We start from the raw sequence: 5,329 nt of genomic DNA, 5'->3' as shown, positions 1-5,329 counted from the left end.
TTGTACGGATAACTGCGACTGCAAAACGTTGCACGAAATCCAATTTTCAATGAAAGAGATACCTAATACAGTAAGCGAAATAAGAATAGCACCACTATGTGTTCTGCTTGTTAAAATTTGAATGATTGAAAATTACTAAAATTTTCTTCCACAGTTTGTTCTGAATTGCTTAACGGATAAATCAAGCATAAGTTTACCTTTTTTGAATGTAGCAATTGGCGTTGAGGACCAAAAATGTGAAAAAGGGGTGCGAAATAAGAATAGAACCACTTGAGTTTTTCAACAAAAACATGCTTATTATTAGAAATTTACTGTGTAAAAGTGAATAATAATGCTTCTACGAATTATTTGAATAAATAACTGCATTTTAAAGAGTTTTCCAGAATTCCAAAGGTTTTCATAGGTTTTAATTAGGGGTTTTTAAGAGATGCTCCTCTAGCGTTAATGAATTTGATATTTTAGCTGTAATTCTTTACCAAACTACTTATTTTCTTCATAAAAATGACGTGAAATGATGAAACAAACATTCGGGATTAATTTTGAATGAGAAAAAAATAGGTTGGAAATCAAAAACTTTGATTTTGTTCAGTAAACCACACTTCATTCCAGTTTCAAGTCGTAGATGGCAGCACTATCTTGCAGTTAAAACCAAATTTAGTCTCAATATTGATTTTCCAGGTTTATTTAGGCCCATATTCATCATTTTGAGGTATTTTCTCATCACAGTTTTGTGGAAGTTCACGCTACAGAAAGCTTTTCCGGATTTGCAAAAGAATCACCACCACAAAAATGTACAACCGCCAAAATTCCTGCTCATCTCAACTTCAGATTCAATTGCAAATCATACCAATAATACTACTAGCCGCCTGGTCCATCAAGCTCCATCGCAAAGTATAACTTTATTCTGATAATCGCTCCAAAAAAATCACTTTTAGTAACCTTGATGCAATTCTATTTTTTTTGGATTTAGTGATCTTAGAATTTCCAAAGCGTTCACACTGTACATGTATTTATTTCTTGATCAAAATCATCCAGCACTTCCTAATTAATCCCGGATATTCGAAAATGGACATGAATTTGGTTAAATGGCAAGATAGTGCTGCCATCTATGACTTAAATCTAGAGAAATAGTGTTTGACTATTAAAAAAACATTCGTATTTTTGAATTCCAACCTACTTTTTGGATTCAAACTCAGCCTCAAATCTATGTTTCATCATTTTGCATCATACTTCTGAATGTTAATGAAGAAAATTATTAGTTTAGTAAACAATTACAACTCAAATATCAAATTCCTTAACGCTAGAGGAGCATCTCTTAAAACCCCCTAATTAAAACCTATGAAAACCTTTGGAATTCTGAAAACTCCTTAAAATGCAGTTATTTATTCAAATAATTCATAGAAACGTTATTATTCACTTTTACACAATTAGCTTTTGATAATAAGCTTGTTTTTGTTGAAAAACTCAAGTGGTTCTATTCTTATTTCGCACCCCTTTTTCACATTTTTGGTCCTCAACGCCAATTGCTACGTCCAAAAAAAGTAAACTTATGCTTGATTTATCCGTTAAGCAATTCAGAACAAACTGTGGAAGAAAACTTTCGTAATTTTCAATTATTCATATATTAACAAGCAAAAAACATAGTGGTGCTATTCTTATTTCGCTCACTGTATATATCAGTAAATAAACGTAGAGAAGTTCTTCGAGAACAAAGGTTACATAAGATTAACAGGCAGACTTCACAATCAATATTTTCCATCATATATTGGGTAACCCACTGAAAAAACAGCATTTTAGCAACAATATCGGAAGAATCGATTGTCTAATGAAAATAGCCACAAAATGTTGAAAATTTGAGGATAGATAGCAATTAGGAAATGTTCAGTTGTTAAATTTCCTCGTGGGTTTTCAGACAGCTCGCCGAATGTGTGATAATTTATCGAAATTGGGACCAAAAACATTGTTCTAAAATATGTTCAAGCAAAATCAGGGTCCGGCAATTGAAGTGCTACATTGAAAAAACATATAATTCGATCAAAACAACAACTTTTTATTTTAAATTCATTCAATTTCTCTTGAAAACAAAATACTTTTTAAAAAATCACTGGTAAAGTTAAACTTGTTCGCCCTTGAGTTTAACCATTCGCCGCAGACGGTCGAGGAACGCATCGTAAGAGGCCCGCAGGTGTTCTTGGGGTATTTTATCCCAGGCTGCCACGAGATGCCGCTTCAGAACCTCCACACCTTCATGTTTCTTAGAACCGACTTCGGCCTCCAACATACTCCAAACAGCGAAGTCCATAGGTTTCAGGTCTGGCGAACTCGCCGGCCACTCGGAGCTCGAAATCAACCCTGGAAAATGTTGCGCAATCCAAAGTTGGGTTTTCTTCGCTTTGTGAGCCGGCGCTGAGTCCTGTTGGAAAACCCAATCCCTGGAACGAAAATATTGACGTGCCCATGGTTCGACAACATTCTGTAGAACAAGTTCCCGATATGTATTTTGGTTGATCTTCACTCCTTCAGGGACAGAAACCAGCGGAGTCCGGCCATCACGAGTGACTCCGGCCCAAACCATCACCGATACTGGTTTCTGTAGACGGGTGGCCGTCAGCTAGTCGGCATGGCTTCGTGATCTGTCTGGCAAACAAACTCTGTCGTTCTGCTTATTCACGAACTACTGTACGATGAAGAGTTTCTCGTCAGTAAACACGATATTCTTAAACCTTCCTTCGGCGGCCCTCTTCAGTAGTGCCTTCGCTCTTTCTACCCGTTCTTGTTTCTGCTTCACCGTAAGGTCTTGAACCTTTTGGATCTTGTAGGTCTGAAGTTTATCTTTCAGGATCCGAAAGAGACTTCGATCCGATATGTTGAGATCCTCTGCCAAATTAGTGGCACTACGACGAGGATTTCTCTTAAAGCGCTTCTTGACGATCTTCACCATGGCAGGTATCTTTGTAATGTACGGTATACAAAACTTCTCCACACACTTATATCGGACAGCTCACGAACTATGTCCTTCGGCCGTTTGCCAACTAGGAACAAGGCAACACAGCGCTACGTTTCTGTTCGAGATCCATTTTTCAGGATAACATCTGATTACAAAAGTAACACTTACATCCAATGATAGCTAAGACTAAATGTAAACAAAGCGACGAGGGGTCGTTCAATACACGCTGGGCCGTGTTAAACCATTAACGCTTGAAAAATAACCATAATCGAAGTTTTGTGGGTTAAGTCATTTTATGAGTTTTCTGCGAAAACTCATAAAATGGGATTTCAAAGAGAACTTCAATAATGGTTATTTTTCAAACGTAATACCAGATCTGAATAATGGTTGAAAAACAACCGTTTTTAAAAATGGGAACCTGATTCTTTCTTATCATAATTAGAAGAAAAAAAAAGATTTACGGAATGAATTTGATATTTTGAAATGTATTATAATACATAGTTTTTTATTGTTATTTAATTTGAACAAGTTGATATAGAATAACATTCATCAGTTCTTATGTTGTTCGATTTTCAGTAGGTGTTGATCCTCCGATTAGTACTATGGACATTTCCGAGAGTGTTTTTGGGTTGCCGGAAGAAGCTGTCTCTTTCTGTATGTAGATCATAAAATCGATTTCCAATTTTCTGTAGGTTCCTGGGTTCAAATCGATTTTCGGTTGAGCTGATTCATATTCCTGCGGAGAAGCATAAGTCGTTTTAGGTTATAAATAATCTATCCGCCTTCTCAATACATTTTCTAATTCCTAAAATTTCCTGCAGATGCCCAATAGTATTTAAAATAAACTCACCTTTTACGCTTCGAATAGCGCTTCAAACTTGAGTTCCAAATCCGGAACTTTTTTGTTCTTATCGGGTGGTACATTTTTTCCGCTGCAGTTGATGACAAAATTTTCTCAGCATGTTCCTCGACTCGATTGCTCCGCGTTCCTCCGCGCTCTAACAGCGATTGCCTAAAATGAAACTAGAGATGTGGATCGTAAAAATTATAATGAACACAATGCAAACAGAAAATAATTTACCTTTGAAACTGTGTTGCGAAATTTAAGGAATAAAAACGGAGCCCGATCCTTTGAGTCGCTGAAAAAAACAATGGCGGAACGAAAATTTTCGCTGCTTGTTATTGAAATTGTAACCATTTTTTTGGTTTTCCACCAAAACTTTGAATATGCTTGAATTTTAACAATTCATTCTGGTTGAAAAATAACAATTTTCGAAGTTTTCAGAGAAAAACCATAAAACGGTTAAATAAAACTCGAAAATGGTTATAAAAAAACGAGCGTGTACTGTTTCGTCTGCAACGAAATAATTACTGTTGAAGTAATGTAGCAGTTCCATTGCCGGACCCTGTATGTTCGGACGGCATCCCTGATCAGCACTTTAACATTTTGAAAGGGCACAAATTGAAGTTTTTTTATTAATAGAGACAAATGTGTGCAACAGAATTGTTTTTGTTTTCTTCCATATTTAAACCTATTGTACTAAAACAAAACTATAGTTCTAAATGTTTTCCCATCATATATTTGTGCACGTGAACATAAAACAAAAAATCTAAACAAATGAAAATCAACGCTGATAAAGTTTCACAGAAACGATTGTAAACGAATACAAAATTTTGAGCACATTTACATTAAATTAAAACGAAAATTGAGTGTACATTAGGCATCATGTGGTTTTGTTATAAGCAAGATGGGATAATTTTGTTTCCGCCATAGAATGTGACGTAAGTTTTATTAAAATTCATTCCAGGTCCCGAATGGCATTAATGTTGGTTTAAAAATGAAACATTTTTACTGTTCCTTAAATATGTCTATCATGAAACAAATGATAATCCAAAATACAATGAACTATTTAAATATAACTAGGAATAAAAAAAAAAACAATTATTTTTGAATTTCCTTTTTTCTTGTTTCATGTTCTATATTTAATTTTGGTCTCTTAGCTATTTTTTATTTTTCTTAAGCTTCCGCTTATTTTATTTTGCCCTTTTCTATGCATATATTCTAGGTAACGGATAGCTAGAAAACAAATTGCCGACAGAAATGTTAAAGACAATTCAGATTCCAATTCCTAAAACTAGATATCCTAAAGGAGCTAATGACTATCGTAGGATAAGCTTATGCAATGTAGTCTACAAACCATACGCGAAATGGCTCAAAAATAGGCTAGGACAGTTCATCCAGGAGATAGATCTATCACAATCAGCGTTTCTAGAAGGAAGGTCAACAGAAGATAATATTTTCATAGCACGTAGGATAATGGAGGAATACTGGAATAGTGGTAGGACGTTATGGATGATGGCATTAGACATAAGCAAGGCCTT

General features: G+C 35.2%; 1 long non-coding RNA gene across 1 annotated transcript; it reads right to left on the bottom strand.

Moving 5' to 3' along the window:
- Positions 1 to 3,412: 3,412 nt before the first annotated feature.
- On the bottom strand, positions 3,413 to 4,160 carry LOC129742160 (uncharacterized). The gene is made up of 3 exons (XR_008736516.1): positions 4,029 to 4,160; positions 3,798 to 3,970; positions 3,413 to 3,683 (listed from the first exon to the last, which is right to left on the bottom strand). It is a non-coding gene; the product is annotated as an uncharacterized LOC129742160 (long non-coding RNA).
- Between the last annotated feature and the right edge of the window lie 1,169 nt (positions 4,161 to 5,329).

This window comes from Uranotaenia lowii, chromosome 1 (genome assembly GCF_029784155.1).
Source record: "Uranotaenia lowii strain MFRU-FL chromosome 1, ASM2978415v1, whole genome shotgun sequence".
NCBI classification, from domain to species: domain Eukaryota; kingdom Metazoa; phylum Arthropoda; class Insecta; order Diptera; family Culicidae; genus Uranotaenia; species Uranotaenia lowii.
Note: the sequence above shows the minus strand (reverse complement) of the source record. Positions and strands in the feature narration are given on the sequence as shown.